The 20,117-nt window shown below is 51.7% G+C and overlaps 1 protein-coding gene across 1 annotated transcript in view; it reads right to left on the reverse strand.

The window, feature by feature from the left end:
* Positions 1-20,117, reverse strand: part of LOC122554226 (AP-1 complex subunit mu-1-like) — an 88,403-nt gene that overhangs the window by 23,040 nt on the left and 45,246 nt on the right. The window lies entirely within an intron of this gene.

Consider the following 20,117-nt stretch of genomic DNA (forward strand, 5'->3'; position numbering starts at 1 on the left):
AGTCTCCCCACCAAATGGAAACAAATTCCCAACATCCACCCTTTCTAAGCCATGCATTATCTTGTAAGTTTCTATTAGATCTCCTCTCAACCTTCTTAACTCGAATGAATACAACCTCAGGATCCTCAGCTGTTCATCGTATGTTAGGCCTACCATTCCAGGGATCATCTGTGTGAATCTCCACTGGACACACTCCAGTGCCAGTATGTCCTTCCTGAGGTGTGGGGCCCAAAATTGAACACAGTATTCTAAATGGGGTCTAACTAGAGCTTTATAAAGTCTCAGTAGCACATCACTGCTTATTATATTCCAATCCCCTTGAGATAAATGACAACATTACATTTGCTTTCTGAACCACAGACTCAACCTGCAAGTCAACCTTTAGAGAATCCTGAACTAGCACTCCCAGATCCCTTTGTACTTTGGCTTTATGAATTTCCTCACCGCTTAAATAATAGTCCATGCCTGTATTCTTTTTTCCCAAAGTGCAAGACCTCGCATTTGCTCACGTTGAATTTCATCAGCCATTTCCTAGACCACTCTCCGAAACTGTCTAAATCTTTCTGCAGGAGGAGAAAAGGAGGCCTGCGGATGCTGGAGATCAGAGCTGAAAATGTGTTGCTGGAAAAGCGCAGCAGGTCAGGCAGCATCCAGGGAACAGGAGAATCGACGTTTCGGGCATAAGCCCTTCTTCAGGATTCCTAAGTTTCCCTGGTCTAACCTATTTGTTACCTCTTCAAATAATTCTAACAGGTTTGTGAGGCACAACCTCCCCTTACTAAATCCATGCTGACTTGTTTCAATCTGACCCTGCACTTCCAAGAATTTAGAAATCTCATCCTTAGCGAGAGATTTTAGAATTTTACCGACAACCGAGGTTAGGCTAATCGGACTATAATTTTCCATCTTTTGTTTTGATCCTTTTTTGAACAAGGGGATTACAACAGCAATTTTCCAATCATCTGGGACTTTCCCTGACTCCAGTGACTTTTGAAAGATCACAACCAATGCCTCTGCTATTTCCTCAGCCACCTCCCTCAGAACTCTAGAATGTAGCCCATCTGGGCCACAAGATTTATCAGTTTTTAGACCTTTTAGCTTTTCTAGCATTTTCTCTTTTGTAATGGCTACCATACTCAACTCAGCCCCCGACTCTCCGTAATTGTTGGGATATTACTCATGTCTTCCACTGAGAAGGCTGACGCAAAGTACTTATTAAGTTCTTCAGCTCTTATCCTTATCTCCCATCACTAGGCTTCCTGCATCAATTTGGAGCTGCCCAATTTCTACTTTTGCTTCTCGTTTGTTTCTTATGTATTGAAAGAAACATTTACAATCATTTTTAATATTACTGCCTAGCTTACCTTCACAATTGATCCTCTCCTTCCTTATTTCTCTCTTTCTTATCCTCTGTTTGTTTCTGTAGTCTTCCCAATTTTCTGATTTCCCAGTGCTCTTGGCCACTTTATAGGCTCTCTCTTTTTCTTTTATACATTTCCTGACTTCCTTTGTCAGCCATGGCTGTCTAATCCCCCCCCGGATAATCTTTCTTTTCTTTGGGATGAACCTCTGTACTGTGTCCTCAATTACACCCAGAAACTTCTGCCATTGTTGCTCTACTGTCTTCCCCGCTAGGCTCTGCTTCTAGTCAATTTTCATCAGTTCCTCTCTCACGCCCCTGTAATTACCTTTATTTAGCTGTAACACCTTTACATCCGATTTTGCCTTCTCTCTTTCAAACTGCAGCCTGGACTCTACCATATTATGACAGCCTGCTCCCTTGTGGGCTCCATAACAAGCTGTTCCAAAAAACCATCCTGTAAGTATTCCATGAATTCCCTTTCTTTGGACCCACCAGCAACATTATTCACCCAGACCATTTGCATATTGAAGTCCCCCAAGATCACGTGACCTTGCCTTTCTGACATGCTCTATCTACTTCTTGGTACATCTTGCGCCCCTGGTCCTGACTATTGCTGGGAGGTCTGTATATAACTCCCATTATGGTCTTTTTTTGCCTTTGTGGCTATTCACCTCCAACCACACAGACCCTATGTCATCATCTGACCCTATGTCATTCAGTGCCATAGATTTAATTTCCCTGTCTTCTCGATAAGTTGTAAATCCTTGGATGTTTAACTGCCAGTCCTGAGTCCCCTGCAACCACTTCTCTGTGATGTCTACCACATTATAATCATTCACGATGATGTGTGCTATTAATTCATCTAATTTGTTACGAATACTACGAGCATTCGGGTAAGCGCCTAAATGCTAATTTTCTTATCCTTATGATTTCCATCATCTCTAGTAAGATGTCCTGACTTATTCCATTTTATTTCATTCCTAGTCTGCCTTGAACTTAAACCCTGCACACATGCTATCCTGCTGCTTACCTTTCTACTTGACTCCATCCTCCCTGATGCTTTCCCTTTCCCTTCCCCTCAACTCACCAGTTTAAAATCCTACTGACCACCCTATTTATCCTTTTCGCCAGAACACTGGTTCCAGATCGGTTCAGGTGGAGACTGTCTCATCGTACAGATCCCTCTGGTTCCAAAGCTGATGCCAATGTCCCATGAAATGGAATCCCTTTTTCCCACACCAATCTCTTAGACATATGTTTACTTCCCTAATTTTCTTATCCTTATGCCAATTAGAACGTGGCTCAGGCAATAATCCAGAGATTATGACCCTTGAGGACCTGTTGTTCAATTTCCTTCCGAGTGCTTGATTCTCCCCAGATTGTCCTTCCTAGCTTTGTCTATGTTGTTAGTGCCAACATGGACCACAACAACTGGATTAGATTAGATTACTTACAGTGTGGAAACAGGCCCTTCAGCCCAACAAGTCCACACTGCCCTGCCGAAGCGCAACCCACCCATACCCCTGCATTTACCCCTTACCTAACACTACGGGCAATTTAGCATGGCCAATTCACCTGACCTGCACATCTTTGGACTGTGGGAGGAAACCGGAGCACCTGGAGGAAACCCACGCAGACACGGGGAGAACGTGCAAACTTCACACAGTCAGTCGCCTGAGGCGGGAATTGAACCCGGGTCTCTGGCGCTGTGAGGCAGCAGTGCTAACCACTGTGCCAATCCCCCTCCCGCTGCAATATCCTTTCAAGCCAGTCGGAGATGTCCTGCACCCTGGCAACGGGCTGATACCACTCAGATACCACCATTCAGATACATCAACTCGATACAGTTACAGCATTGCAAGGAGGAACACACTACCACCTTCTCAGGGAACTAACAACGGATAATAAATGCATTGCGAGCAACACACATACCATGGGAATGTTTTGTTTTAATGTAAGGGTAAACACATTCCAACAAATCACACTATGCTGTTGTTGAATCCAAGGCAACAAATTAACCTAAAATGGTGTGGATAATGTAAAAGAACTATTTTGGTCAATTCAGAAAAGCAAAAGAAATAGAAACCATTCCTTTTCTCAGACTTAGGAGGAGGAGCAATTGCCTCTGCACCCACAAAGAAACTTCAGCCCTGTGCATGGACCTTATACTCATAGAAATCAATAGCAAAGAACAAGATCCTTCAGCTCACAGGCACAGCACTTGCTCATAAGATCATAAGAAATAAGAACAGGAGTAGGTCATTTGGCCCTTGAGCCTGCTCTGCCATTCAATGGGATCATTGCTGATCCAATTCCTCACATCCACTTTGCTGTCCGTTTTCTATACCCTTTATTTCTCTACCAATCAATAATATATCTATCTCAGCCTTAGATATTCATGAGGACTCTACCCTCAGAACTCTCTGTGGCAAGGAGTTTCAAAGACTAACAACCCTCTAAGGAAAGAAATTGTTCCTCATCTCAGTCTTAAATTGGTGCTCCATAATTCTGAGAATATGCCCTCTGGTCCTAGATTCTCCAGGGAAATGTCTTCTCAGCCCCTGAAGAATCTTATACATCACAATAAAAATCGCTTCTCATTCATCCAAACCCAAATGAGTACAGGCCCAACCAGTTTAACCTTTACTCATAAAACAATTCCTGTACACCAGGGATCATCCTTCTGAATTTTCCCTGAACTGTCAGAGCCAGTTTGGCTATAAATTGAATGATACAGAGATAGAGAATAAAATAACTCCACAGAGGCCTGTATCCCATCAACAAGTCACCCTTTATTTACATGTGGAGAGTCCTTGACACTGATCTTGCTCCCTCAGAGCCTGCTCTGATGGTGAACGGACCCTCTCACACTCCTCTCTTTATCTGTCAGCCAGGACTCCCTGAGTGGCCTAGATTAACTGCCCCAATCAGGGAACTCATATTCTATGAGGTCTGCCTGGCTGACCTTGTTACAATCACTTTACAAAGAGCAAACTAAAAAGACAGATAGGATAAGTAAAAAGTATAGGATGTTATGGCTTATGGAGGATGCTGAAAACATTCAAGAGAATGGGTCCTAGACATGAGAAACTTCAATTGGTGAATTTGGGACTGTTCTCCTTGCAGAAAAAAAGATCATTTGATAGAGATTTTCAAAATCATGAGAGGTTCTGACAGGGAGAAACTGTTCCCATTGGTGGAAGGAAAGAGAATCAGAAGGCATAGCTTTAAGATAAAAGAAGCAATCGGTAAATAAGGAAAACTGTTTTACACAGTGAATGGTTAGGTTCTGGAATGCACTGCATAATAAAGTGCTGAAGGCAGGTTCAACTGCAGCATTCAAGAGGAGGTTAGAATATTATCCAGTAAAAGGAAGGATGGGAAAAGCTGTGGGGAGGAAGTGGAAGAATAGGTCTTGGTGAATTATTTCTTCAACAAGCCTTCTTCCATCCTGTTACCATTCTGTGGTTCTCCATTGGAAAGGTGGAAAGGACACACATGGTAGATAGAATAAATTGAAATGGAGGATCAGAGTGGATAGATCAGCAGAAGGAGGAACTGCAGAATAAATACACAATAAATTCACAAGATCCACAATAAATACATCATAAAAGTTGGAGTAATCAAAAGAACAAAAAAGTATTTATCAAATATTACCCGGGTGGATTTGCTTCTTTCTTTAAGAAAATTATGCCAGGTTAATGCAAATTTTATCACTTAATATAAAGGATTCTCCCCTCATTGCTGACTATAAATCATTTTTCATTATAAAAGATTATAAAATTCTCTAAGGAAATGGATGGATCCTGGGGAATTATCCCATTTTCTCACATCCTTTACTATAATGAATACTGAACCCATCACATATCTTACCATTAAATTAGGGGGCAAAGAAACTCATGAAAATGTTCACACACATCTAAGCTTTATCCTGATAAACTACAAACACAAATGTATCTTCAAGGAATTTCTTGTGCAATCAAAATAACATTGTTTACAGCTTGTAGTGGAACAGAGAATTCTCAAATGGCTGCATTCACACTCCAATGCAAAACAGCAGCAGCTGTTCAGTATAATGAGTACTCTCCCTTTCACCTTTAAAATAGGTTCACTTCAAGTTCAGAAAATGGCAACTTGGATGTAAATAGCAAATGAATCGCGGTATTGGAATTCACAGAAGTCCACATGCATTCCGATAATGTAATACACTGTTCGTAGAATCCTGACAATGTGGAAACAGGCCCTTCAGCCCGTAAAGTCCACACTGACCCTCCGAAGAGTATCCCACCCAAACCCATTTCCCTACCCTGTTACTCTACATTTACCCCTGACTAATGCATCTAACCTACACATCCCTGAATACTATGTGCAAACTCCACACAGACAGTCACCCGATGCTGGAATTGAACCTGGGTCCCTGGCGCTGTGAGGCAGTATGCTAACCAGTGAGCCACCATGCCACTGTTATTCTTCTGGAAATCAGGTGATAACAGTTGAAAATTGTGTCAATCTTTTAGAAGCATTTATGAGCAAAGGCACATTTTATAAGCATATACCTCCTAACCCAACAGCTGTATTTCCAATATGTTTTTACCAAGAAGGGTGAAAGTGATTCCCCAATGTTCATCATCAGCACAAAAGTAAATACACTGACCTCTACACTCATTCTGGAAATAAAATATACTGATTTTCACCTTCACTTTGGGTATGTAATACACTTTGATACATCATGGCTATTGAAAGTGTAATACAACGATAAAAGTGTCTCAACTACAGTTACTGGTGATGGAATTCACTGCGGTAACTCATAGCGATGGAAAACAATAGAAAATGAAACCTAACATTGTTCAAAAGAATTTACAGTACAAGAACAGGCCATTCAGCCCAACCATCTCCAAACTTTCTTCATCCATTCCCTTCAAATGTCCTGACATTCTTTACTACTTCGTGTATCTAGATTTCCTTGTAAATGCACTTCTGCTAACCATTTCAACTTCTATTTCTGTTTGACAATTCCACAATTTAACATTTTTTCTGAGAAAGAAAGTTCTCCTAATTTGCCTGCTTTATTTGGTTTTATTTATTTAATCAGGAAAGGCCAGCATTTATTGCCCATTGAGAAGTTAGTGGTGAGCTGACTTCTTGAACTGCCACTGTTGGATGGTGCTATTACATAGGAACAAAGGATACTGGATAGGCAGTCCAGTCGCTTGAGCTTCCTCCACTATTTGGTACGATCAGGACTGATCTTATCCCACTCTCCATACTTTAACCCATTACTATTAAGAAGCTGTCTGTTTCCTCCTTAAACGTACTCAATTAGGAAGAGAGTTCCAATATTTTGATCTGGTGACAATGGATGAATATCATTTCCAGTTGGGATGTGTGTGGCTTAGAGGGGAACCTATAGGTTGTGGTGCACTCATGAAGTTGTCATCTTTGTCCTCTGGTAGAGGTCATTTGCAATGTTTCCTGTAAACTGCATGTATACATACATACACTTCATCATCTGCCAGCCTAGAATTTCCATTCTGGTTTAAATCGACTGCTCAGATGCAACAAAAATGGAAGGGAACACTGGTCATGGGTTTGCAATGCACTTGTCGAGGAAAGCTTGGAAAGTTGCTGTGATAAAGTTAGAGTTACGCAAGAAGCAGTGCACTTTGTAAATGGTACACACTGCATGCCTCCTTTGTAATAAGTATATCACCCCATCTTCTCAAATATAAATGGTCTATAAATTTTAAAATTGTGCTCATAATTCCCAAGACAAAATCATTTATGTAATTGTAAAAAACAGTGGTCCAAGCATTGAACCTTTGGGACACCACATTCCACCTATTAGACAAAAGTGAGGACCGCAGATGCTGGAAACCAGAGTTGAGATCAGAGTGGTGCTGGAAAAGCACAGCAGGTCAGGCAGCATCCGAGGAGCAGGAAAATCAATGTTTTGGGCAAAAGCCCTACATCAGGAAAAGATTCCTGATAAAGGGCTTTTGCCCGAAACGTCGATTTTCCTGCTCCTCGGATGCTGCCTGACCTGCTGTGCTTTTCCTGCACCGCTCTGATCTAAACATTCCATCTATTGTTAGTCTAAGTACTGTGACTACTCTATATTCCACTCTGTTGCATAGTCAGTATGACTACTCCCATGTCCTCATTCTGACCCCACACACCAGGCCTTGTTATTACGTGGTCTGCTATTACACACAACCCATTGTTAGCCACTAAAAGTCCCCATTAACAGTTATCCATTCTCCCAGGTCGATCTTTGCCCAATTCTTTGTCTGTCCAACCACTCCTCTCTTTTCTGATTTCTCTCCACAGCTGCTACCAGACCTGCTGAGATGTTCCAGCAATTTCTGTTTTTGTTTCAGATTTCCAGCAATTCGCAGTTCTTTTGGCTTTAAATGAATTAGCTTATTTCACTATACACCAAAATAGCCTGATCCCTGGTTGGATCCACAACATATTATTTCAGGAAACAGTCCTGAACACATGCTACGAACTTTCCTCATGGCTACCTCAGTGTGAATAGAGCTGCGAAATACTAAGGGTAAAAAGACCCTCTTGGGAGTCATCTACAGGCTCCCAAACAGTAGTCTGGATGTCGGATGTAAGTTGAATCAGGAGCTGAAATTGGCCTGTCGCAAAGATGTTACTACAGTTGTTATGGGGGATTTTAACATGCAGGTAGACTGGGAGAATCAGGATGGTATTGGACCCCAAGAAAGAGACTTTGTGGAGTGCCTCAGAGATGGATTCTTAGAGCAGCTGGTGCTGGAGCCGACCAGGAAGAAGGCAATTCTGGATCTGGTATTGTGTGACGAACCAGAATTGGTCAGAGACCTCGAAGTGAAGGAGCCATTGGGAAGTAGTGACCATAATACATTAAGCTTCAATCTGCAATTTGAGAGGGAGAGGGTACAGTCGGAAGTGACAGTACTTCTGTTGAATAAAGGGAACTATGGAGCTATGAGGGAGGAGCTGGCCAAAGTTCAATGGTGCAATACCTTAGCAGGGATGACTGTGGAGGAACAATGGCGGATATTTCAGGTGTATAATGCAGAAGTTGCAGGATCAGTTCATTCCTAAAAGGAAGAAAGATCCCAGGAGGAGGCATGGGCGGCCGTGGCTGATGAGGGAAGTTAAGAAACATATAAAGTTAAAAGAGAAAAAGTATAACATAGCAAAGATAAGTGGGAAAACTGAGGACTGGGAAGCTTTTAAAGAGCAACAGAGGATTACTAAGAAGGAAATACGCAGAGGAAAAATGAGTTACGAGGTTAACTGGCCAATAATATAAAGGAGGATAGTAAAAGCTTTTTTAAGTATGTGCAAGGCAAAAAAATGGTTAGGACTAAAATTGGGCCCTTGAAGACAGAAACAGGGGAATATATTACGGGGAACAAAGAAATGGCAGAAGAATTAAATGGGTACTTCAGATCTGTGTTCACTGGGGGAGACACAAGCAATCTCCCTGAGGTAACAGTGGCTGAAGGACCTGAACTTAAGGGAATTTATATTTGCCAGGATTTGGTGTTGGAGAGACTGTTAGGTCTGAAGGTTGATAAGTCTCCGGGGCCAGATGGTCTACATCCCAGGGTACTGAAGGAGGTGGCTCGGGAAATCGTGGATGCGTTGGTGATTATTTTCCAGAGTTGGATAGATTTGGGGTCAGTTCCTGAGGATTGGAGGGTGGCTAATGTTATACCACTTTTTAAGAAAGGTGGGAGAGAGAAAGCAGGAAATTATAGACCAGTTAGTCAGACCTCAGTGGTGGGAAAGATGCTGGAGTCTATTATAAAGGATAAAATTACAGCACATCTGGATAGTAGTAACAGGATAGGACAGAGTCAGCATGGATTTATGAAGGGGAAATCATGCTTGACTAATTTTCTTCAATTTTTTGAGGATGTAACTCTGAAGATAGACGAGGGAGATCCAGTAGATGTAGTGTACCTGGACTTTTAGAAAGCTTTTGATAAAGTCCCACACAGGAGGTTAGTGAGTAAAATTAAGGCACATGGTATTGGGGCAAAGTACTAGATTGGATTGAAAATTGGTTGGCTGATAGGAAACAAAGGGTAGTGATAAACGGCTCCATTTCGGAATGGCAGGCAGTGACCAGTGGGGTACCGCAGCTTTTTACAATATATGTTAATGATATAGAAGATGGTATCAGCAATAACATTAGCAAATTTGCTGATGATACAAAGCTGGGTGGCAGGGTGAAATGTGATGAGGATGTTAGGAGATTACAGGGTGACCTGGACAAGTTAGGTGAGTGGGCAGATGCATGGCAAATGCAGTTTAATGTGGATAAATGTATGGTTATCCACTTTGGTGGCGAGAACAGGAAGGCAGATTACTACCTCAATGGAATCAATTTAGGTAAAAGGGCAGTACAGAGAGATCTGGGTGTTCTTGTCCACCAGTCAATGAAGGCAAGCATGCAGGTTCAGCAGGTAGTGAAGAAGGCTAATAGCATGCTGGCCTTCATAACAAGAGGAATTGAGTATAGAAGCAAAGAGGTTCTTCTGCAGCTGTACAGGGCCCTGGTGAGACCACACCTGGAGTACTGTGTGCAGTTCTGGTCTCCAAATTTGAGGAAAGACATTCTGGCTATTGAGGGAGTGCAGCGTAGGTTCACGAGGTCAATTCCTGGAATGGCGGGATTACCTTACACTGAAAGACTGAAGCGACTGGGCTTGTATACCCTTGAGTTTAGAAGACTGAGAGGGGATCTGATTGAGACATATAAGATTATGAAAGGATTGGACACTCTGGCAGCAGGAAACATGTTTCTGCTGATGGGTGAGTGCCGAACCAGAGGATACAGCTTAAAAATACAGTGTAGACCATTTAGGACAGAGATGAGGAGAAACTTCTTCACCCAGAGAGTGGTGGGTGTGTGGAATGCTCTGCCCCAGAGGGCAGTGGAGGCCCAGTCTCTGGATTCATTTAAGAAAGAGTTGGATAGAGCTCTCAAAGATAGTGGAATCAAGGGTTATGGAAATAAGGCAGGAAGAGGATACTGATTAGGAATGATCAGCCATGATCATCTTGAATGGCGGTGCAGGCTCGAAGGGCTGAATGGCCTACTCCTGCACCTATTGTCTATTGCCTATTGTCTATTGTCTACCTTTGTCAAGTTGAATTGCCCAATCTACATGCAAATTAAAATCGCCCACGACTAGTGTACTATCTTTTTGTTTCAGATGTTCTCATTATCTCATGACTTATTCTCTGTCCTGCAGAATAGCTATGATTAGGCAGCCTATAGAATAGTCCCACCAGCGTTGCTTTCCTCTTGTTATTTCTTACTTCCACTGAAATGGTCTCTATTTCATCCAAATCAAGATAATTTCCTGCTATTGTACTTATTTCATCTCATACTAACACCACCCTACCCCCCTGCCTAACCTTTTGAACACTCACATACCCCTGAATATTTAGATCCCAACTTTGATAACTTTGTAATTATGCTTCCCATAGTAGCTATAAGATCATACCAATTAACCTCTCGTTGTGCTGTTCAATCGTATGTTTTGCTCCAAATGCTGCACCCATTTAAATAAAGTGCCAGAAGAGACAAACTGCATCATCAGCATACTTAAATAGTGAACAAGTTAAAACCAGAAGTTGGCATATTTGTGGCAAGTCAGGATCAAGTTATAGATTTTTGCAACTCTTATCTTAACTCCTATCCCTCTCCTGTATGTGGTCTTGGGAGGGTTGAGCTACCATTCTTAACCTTAATTTTGGGAACGATTTACAGTGAGCTGCACATTCATTATGGGAAAGAAAAGGAGTGATACCAGGAAGGATAAATCTATAGAAGACATAAGTCACTGTTTGCTATCTTCCGTAGTGATGAAATGGTACTTGTGACCCGCTCAGGCAGCGAGTCCCGGAACTGTACACAGAGTGTGAGCCCTGGAACAGCCCACGGGGTGTGAGCCCTGGAACAGCACACACGGGCAGTGAGCCCTGGAACAGCACCCACGGGCAGTGAGCCCTGGAACAGTACACGGGGTGTGAGACCTGGAACAGCACACAGGCAGTGAGCCCTGGAACACCACACGGGGTGTGAGCCCTGGAACACCACACGGGCAGTGAGCCCTGGAACAGCGCATGGGCAGTGAGCCCTGGAACAGCACACGGGGTGTGAGCCCTGGAACACCACACGATGTGTGAGCCCTGGAAAAGCACACGATGTGTGAGCCCTGGAACAGCACACGGGTAGTGAGCCCTGGAACAGCACAGGGGTAGTGAGCCCTGGAACATCACACCGGTTGTGAGCCCTGGAACAGCACACGGGGTGTGAGCCCTGGAACAGCACACGGGCAGTGAGCCCTGGAACAGCACACGGGCAGTGAGCCCTGGAACAGCACACGGGCAGTGAGCCCTGGAACAGCACACGGGCAGTGAGCCCTGGAACAGCACACGGGCAGTGAGCCCTGGAACAGCACACGGGCAGTGAGCCCTGGAACAGCACACGGGCAGTGAGCCCTGGAACAGCACACGGGCAGTGAGCCCTGGAACAGCACACGGGCAGTGAGCCCTGGAACAGCACACGGGGTGTGACCTGGGAACAGCACACGGGCTGTGAGCCCTGGAACAGCACGTGAGGTGTAAGCCCTGGAACAGCACACAGGCAGTGAGCCCTGGAACACCACACAGGCAGTGAGCCCTGGAACAGCACAAAGGGTGTGACCTGGGAACAGCACGCGGGCTGTGAGCCCTGGAACAGCACGCGAGGTGTAAGCCCTGGAACAGCACACGGGCAGTGAGCCCTGGAACAGCACACGGGCAGTGAGCCCTGGAACAGCACACGGGCAGTGAGCCCTGGAACAGCACACGGGCAGTGAGCCCTGAAACAGCACACGGGCAGTGAGCCCTGGAACAGCACACGGGCAGTGAGCCCTGGAACAGCACACGGGCAGTGAGCTCTGGAACAGCACACGGGGTGTGAGCCACGGAACAGCACACACGGGGTGTGAGCCCTGGAACAGCGCATGGGCAGTGAGCCCTGGAACAGCACACGGGCAGTGAGCCCTGGAACAGCGCACGGGCAGTGAGCCCTGGAACAGCGCACGGGCAGGGAGCCCTGGAACCGCGCACGGGCAGTGAGCCCTGGAACCGCGCACGGGCAGTGAGCCCTGGAACCGCGCACGGGCAGTGAGCCCTGGAACAGCACACACGGGGTGTGAGCCCTGGAACAGAGCACGGGCAGTGAGCTCTGGAACAGCGCACGGGTACTGAGCCCTGGAACAGCACAAACGGGCAGTGAGCCCTGGAACAGCGCACGGGCAGTGAGCTCTGGAACAGCGCACGGGCAGTGAGTCCTGGAACAGCGCACGGGCAGTGAGCCCTGGAACAGCGCACGGGCAGTGAGTCCTGGAACAGCACAAACGGGCAGTGAGCTCTGGAACAGCGCACGGGCAGTGAGCCCTGGAACAGCGCATGGACAGTGAGCCATGGAACAGCACACACGGGGTGTGAGCCATGGAACAGCACACACGGGGTGAGCGCCCTGGAACAGCGCACGGGCAGTGAGCCCTGGAACAGCGCACGGGCAGTGAGCCCTGGAACAGCGCACGGGCAGTGAGCCCTGGAACAGCGCACGGGCAGTGAGCCCTGGAACAGCACACACGGGGTGTGAGCCCTGGAACAGCACACACGGGGTGTGAGCCCTGGAACAGCACACGGGGTGTGAGCCCTGGAACAGCACACATGGGCAGTGAGCCCTGGAACAGCACCCACGGGCAGTGAGCCCTGGAACAGCACCCACGGGCAGTGAGCCCTGGAACAGTACACGGGGTGTGAGACCTGGAACAGCACACAGGCAGTGAGCCCTGGAACACCACACGGGGTGTGAGCCCTGGAACACCACACGGGCAGTGAGCCCTGGAACAGCGCATGGGCAGTGAGCCCTGGAACAGCACACGGGGTGTGAGCCCTGGAACAGCACACGATGTGTGAGCCCTGGAACAGCACACGATGTGTGAGCCCTGGAACAGCACACGATGTGTGAGCCCTGGAACAGCACACGATGTGTGAGCCCTGGAACAGCACACGATGTGTGAGCCCTGGAACAGCACACGATGTGTGAGCCCTGGAACAGCACACGATGTGTGAGCCCTGGAACAGCACACGATGTGTGAGCCCTGGAACAGCACACGGGGTGTGAGCCCAGAAACAGCACACGGGCAGTGAGCCCTGGAACAGCACACGGGGTGTGAGCCCTGGAACAGCACACGGGGTGTGAGCCCTGGAACAGCACACGGGCAGTGAGCCCAGGAACAGCACACGGGCAGTGAGCCCTGGAACAGCACACGGGCAGTGAGCCCTGGAACAGCACACGGGCAGTGAGCCCTGGAACAGCACACGGGCAGTGAGCCCTGGAACAGCACACGGGCAGTGAGCCCAGGAACAGCACACGGGCAGTGAGCCCAGGAACAGCACACGGGCAGTGAGACCTGGAACAGCACACGGGCAGTGAGCCCAGGAACAGCACACGGGCAGTGAGCCCAGGAACAGCACACGGGCAGTGAGCCCTGGAACAGCACACACGGGGTGTGAGCCCTGGAACAGCGCATGGGCAGTGAGCCCTGGAACAGCGCACGGGCAGTGAGCCCTGGAACAGCGCACGGGCAGTGAGCCCTGGAACCGCACACGGGCAGTGAGCCCTGGAACCGCGCACGGGCAGTGAGCCCTGGAACAGCACACACGGGGTGTGAGCCCTGGAACAGCGCACGGGCAGTGAGCTCTGGAACAGCGCACGGGTACTGAGCCCTGGAACAGCACAAACGGGCAGTGAGCCCTGGAACAGCGCACGGGCAGTGAGCTCTGGAACAGCGCACGGGCAGTGAGCTCTGGAACAGCGCACGGGCAGTGAGCCCTGGAACAGCGCACGGGCAGTGAGTCCTGGAACAGCGCACGGGCAGTGAGCCCTGGAACAGCGCACGGGCAGTGAGTCCTGGAACAGCACAAACGGGCAGTGAGCTCTGGAACAGCGCACGGGCAGTGAGCCCTGGAACAGCGCATGGACAGTGAGCCATGGAACAGCACACACGGGGTGTGAGCCATGGAACAGCACACACGGGGTGAGCGCCCTGGAACAGCGCATGGGCAGTGAGCCCTGGAACAGCACACGGGCAGTGAGCCCTGGAACAGCGCACGGGCAGTGAGCCCTGGAACAGCGCACGGGCAGTGAGCCCTGGAACAGCGCACGGGTACTGAGCCCTGGAACAGCACACACGGGGTGTGAGCCCTGGAACAGCACACGGGCAGTGAGTCCTGGAACAGCACACGGGGTGTGAACCCTGGAACACCACACGGGGTGTGAGCCCTGGAACAGCACACGATGTGTGAGCCCTGGAACAGCACACGATGTGTGAGCCCTGGAACAGCACACGATGTGTGAGCCCTGGAACAGCACACGATGTGTGAGCCCTGGAACAGCACACGATGTGTGAGCCCTGGAACAGCACACGATGTGTGAGCCCTGGAACAGCACACGGGCAGTGAGCCCTGGAACAGCACACGGGGTGTGAGCCCTGGAACAGCACACGGGGTGTGAGCCCTGGAACAGCACACGGGGTGTGAGCCCTGGAACAGCACACGGGCAGTGAGCCCAGGAACAGCACACGGGCAGTGAGCCCTGGAACAGCACACGGGCAGTGAGCCCTGGAACAGCACACGGGCAGTGAGCCCTGGAACAGCACACGGGCAGTGAGCCCAGGAACAGCACACGGGCAGTGAGCCCAGGAACAGCACACGGGCAGTGAGACCTGGAACAGCACACGGGCAGTGAGCCCAGGAACAGCACACGGGCAGTGAGCCCAGGAACAGCACACGGGCAGTGAGCCCTGGAACAGCACACACGGGGTGTGAGCCCTGGAACAGCGCATGGGCAGTGAGCCCTGGAACAGCGCACGGGCAGTGAGCCCTGGAACAGCGCACGGGCAGTGAGCCCTGGAACCGCACACGGGCAGTGAGCCCTGGAACCGCGCACGGGCAGTGAGCCCTGGAACAGCACACACGGGGTGTGAGCCCTGGAACAGCGCACGGGCAGTGAGCTCTGGAACAGCGCACGGGTACTGAGCCCTGGAACAGCACAAACGGGCAGTGAGCCCTGGAACAGCGCACGGGCAGTGAGCTCTGGAACAGCGCACGGGCAGTGAGCTCTGGAACAGCGCACGGGCAGTGAGCCCTGGAACAGCGCACGGGCAGTGAGTCCTGGAACAGCGCACGGGCAGTGAGCCCTGGAACAGCGCACGGGCAGTGAGTCCTGGAACAGCACAAACGGGCAGTGAGCTCTGGAACAGCGCACGGGCAGTGAGCCCTGGAACAGCGCATGGACAGTGAGCCATGGAACAGCACACACGGGGTGTGAGCCATGGAACAGCACACACGGGGTGAGCGCCCTGGAACAGCGCATGGGCAGTGAGCCCTGGAACAGCACACGGGCAGTGAGCCCTGGAACAGCGCACGGGCAGTGAGCCCTGGAACAGCGCACGGGCAGTGAGCCCTGGAACAGCGCACGGGTACTGAGCCCTGGAACAGCACACACGGGGTGTGAGCCCTGGAACAGCACACGGGCAGTGAGTCCTGGAACAGCACACGGGGTGTGAACCCTGGAACAGCACACGGGGTGTGAGCCCTGGAACAGCACACGGGGTGTGAGCCCTGGAACAGCACACGGGGTGTGAGCCCTGGAACAGCACACGGGGTGTGAGCCCTGGAACAGCACACGGGGTGTGAGCCCTGGAACAGCACACGGGGTGTGAGCCCTGGAACAGCACACGGGGTGTGAGCCCTGGAACAGCACACGGGGTGTGAGCCCTGGAACAGCACACGGGGTGTGAGCCCTGGAACAGCACACGGGGTGTGAGCCCTGGAACAGCACACGATGTGTGAGCCCTGGAACAGCACACGATGTGTGAGCCCTGGAACAGCACACGGGGTGTGAGCCCTGGAACAGCACACGGGCAGTGAGCCCTGGAACAGCACACGGGCAGTGAGCCCTGGAACAGCACACGGGCAGTGAGCCCTGGAACAGCACACGGGCAGTGAGCCCTGGAACAGCACACGGGCAGTGAGCCCTGGAACAGCACACGGGGTGTGACCTGGGAACAGCACACGGGCTGTGAGCCCTGGAACAGCACGTGAGGTGTAAGCCCTGGAACAGCACACAGGCAGTGAGCCCTGGAACACCACACAGGCAGTGAGCCCTGGAACAGCACAAAGGGTGTGACCTGGGAACAGCACGCGGGCTGTGAGCCCAGGAACAGCACACGGGCAGTGAGCCCTGGAACAGCACACGGGCAGTGAGCCCTGGAACAGCACACGGGCAGATAGCCCTGGAACAGCACACGGGCAGTGAGCCCTGGAACAGCACACGGGCAGTGAGCCCTGGAACAGCACACGGGGTGTGAGCCCTGGAACAGCACACGGGGTGTGAGCCCTGGAACAGCACACGGGGTGTGAGCCCTGGAACAGCACACGATGTGTGAGCCCTGGAACAGCACACGATGTGTGAGCCCTGGAACAGCACACGATGTGTGAGCCCTGGAACAGCACACGATGTGTGAGCCCTGGAACAGCACACGATGTGTGAGCCCTGGAACAGCACACGATGTGTGAGCCCTGGAACAGTACACGATGTGTGAGCCCTGGAACAGCACACGGGGTGTGAGCCCTGGAACAGCACACGGGGTGTGAGCCCTGGAACAGCACACGGGGTGTGAGCCCTGGAACACCACACGGGGTGTGAGCCCTGGAACACCACACGGGGTGTGAGCCCTGGAACAGCACACGGGGTGTGAGCCCTGGAACAGCACACGGGGTGTGAGCCCTGGAACAGCACACGGAGTGTGAGCCCTGGAGCAGCACACGGAGTGTGAGCCCTGGAACAGCACACGGAGTGTGAGCCCTGGAACAGCACACGGGGTGTGAGCCCTGGAACAGCACACGGGGTGTGAGCCCTGGAAAAGCACACGGGCAGTGAGCCCTGGAACAGCACACGGGCAGTGAGCCCTGGAACAGCACACGGGCAGTGAGCCCTGGAACAGCACACGGGCAGTGAGCCCTGGAACAGCACACGGGCAGTGAGCCCTGGAACAGCACACGGGGTGTGACCTGGGAACAGCACACGGGCTGTGAGCCCTGGAACAGCACGTGAGGTGTAAGCCCTGGAACAGCACACAGGCAGTGAGCCCTGGAACAGCACACAGGCAGTGAGCCCTGGAACAGCACACAGGCAGTGAGCCCTGGAACAGCACAAAGGGTGTGACCTGGGAACAGCACGCGGGCTGTGAGCCCTGGAACAGCACGCGAGGTGTAAGCCCTGGAACAGCACACGGGCAGTGAGCCCTGGAACAGCACACGGGCAGTGAGCCCTGGAACAGCACACGGGCAGTGAGCCCTGGAACAGCACACGGGGTGTGAGCCCAGGAACAGCACACGGGGTGTGAGCCCAGGAACAGCACACGGGCAGTGAGCCCAGGAACAGCACACGGGCAGTGAGCCCTGGAACAGCACACGGGCAGTGAGCCCTGGAACAGCACACGGGCAGTGAGCCCTGGAACAGCACACGGGCAGTGAGCCCTGGAACAGCACACGGGCAGTGAGCCCAGGAACAGCACACGGGCAGTGAGCCCTGGAACAGCACACGGGCAGTGAGCCCAGGAACAGCACACGGGCAGTGAGCCCTGGAACAGCACACGGGCAGTGAGCCCTGGAACAGCACACGGGGTGTGAGCCCTGGAACAGCACACGGGCAGTGAGTCCTGGAACAGCACACGGGGTGTGAACCCTGGAACAGCACACGGGGTGTGAGCCCTGGAACAGCACACGGGGTGTGAGCCCTGGAACAGCACACGGGGTGTGAGCCCTGGAACAGCACACGGGGTGTGAGCCCTGGAACAGCACACGGGGTGTGAGCCCTGGAACAGCACACGGGGTGTGAGCCCTGGAACAGCACACGGGGTGTGAGCCCTGGAACAGCACACGGGGTGTGAGCCCTGGAACAGCACACGGGGTGTGAGCCCTGGAACAGCACACGATGTGTGAGCCCTGGAACAGCACACGATGTGTGAGCCCTGGAACAGCACACGGGGTGTGAGCCCTGGAACAGCACACGGGCAGTGAGCCCTGGAACAGCACACGGGCAGTGAGCCCTGGAACAGCACACGGGCAGTGAGCCCTGGAACAGCACACGGGCAGTGAGCCCTGGAACAGCACACGGGCAGTGAGCCCTGGAACAGCACACGGGGTGTGACCTGGGAACAGCACACGGGCTGTGAGCCCTGGAACAGCACGTGAGGTGTAAGCCCTGGAACAGCACACAGGCAGTGAGCCCTGGAACACCACACAGGCAGTGAGCCCTGGAACAGCACAAAGGGTGTGACCTGGGAACAGCACGCGGGCTGTGAGCCCAGGAACAGCACACGGGCAGTGAGCCCTGGAACAGCACACGGGCAGTGAGCCCTGGAACAGCACACGGGCAGATAGCCCTGGAACAGCACACGGGCAGTGAGCCCTGGAACAGCACACGGGCAGTGAGCCCTGGAACAGCACACGGGGTGTGAGCCCTGGAACAGCACACGGGGTGTGAGCCCTGGAACAGCACACGGGGTGTGAGCCCTGGAACAGCACACGGGGTGTGAGCCCTGGAACAGCACACGATGTGTGAGCCCTGGAACAGCACACGATGTGTGAGCCCTGGAACAGCACACGATGTGTGAGCCCTGGAACAGCACACGATGTGTGAGCCCTGGAACAGTACACGATGTGTGAGCCCTGGAACAGCACACGGGGTGTGAGCCCTGGAACAGCACACGGGGTGTGAGCCCTGGAACAGCACACGGGGTGTGAGCCCTGGAACACCACACGGGGTGTGAGCCCTGGAACACCACACGGGGTGTGAGCCCTGGAACAGCACACGGGGTGTGAGCCCTGGAACAGCACACGGGGTGTGAGCCCTGGAACAGCACACGGAGTGTGAGCCCTGGAGCAGCACACGGAGTGTGAGCCCTGGAACAGCACACGGAGTGTGAGCCCTGGAACACCACACGGGGTGTGAGCCCTGGAACAGCACACGGGGTGTGAGCCCTGGAAAAGCACACGGGCAGTGAGCCCTGGAACAGCACACGGGCAGTGAGCCCTGGAACAGCACACGGGCAGTGAGCCCTGGAACAGCACACGGGCAGTGAGCCCTGGAACAGCACACGGGGTGTGACCTGGGAACAGCACACGGGCTGTGAGCCCTGGAACAGCACGTGAGGTGTAAGCCCTGGAACAGCACACAGGCAGTGAGCCCTGGAACAGCACACAGGCAGTGAGCCCTGGAACAGCACACGGGCAGTGAGCCCTGGAACAGCACAAAGGGTGTGACCTGGGAACAGCACGCGGGCTGTGAGCCCTGGAACAGCACGCGAGGTGTAAGCCCTGGAACAGCACACGGGCAGTGAGCCCTGGAACAGCACACGGGCAGTGAGCCCTGGAACAGCACACGGGCAGTGAGCCCTGGAACAGCACACGGGGTGTGAGCCCAGGAACAGCACACGGGGTGTGAGCCCAGGAACAGCACACGGGCAGTGAGCCCAGGAACAGCACACGGGCAGTGAGCCCTGGAACAGCACACGGGCAGTGAGCCCTGGAACAGCACACGGGCAGTGAGCCCTGGAACAGCACACGGGCAGTGAGCCCTGGAACAGCACACGGGCAGTGAGCCCAGGAACAG

The sequence above is a fragment of the Chiloscyllium plagiosum genome, unplaced genomic scaffold (assembly GCF_037043375.1).
Source record: "Chiloscyllium plagiosum isolate Xiang-an unplaced genomic scaffold, Cpla_swu_hap1 HiC_scaffold_9, whole genome shotgun sequence".
NCBI classification, from domain to species: domain Eukaryota; kingdom Metazoa; phylum Chordata; class Chondrichthyes; order Orectolobiformes; family Hemiscylliidae; genus Chiloscyllium; species Chiloscyllium plagiosum.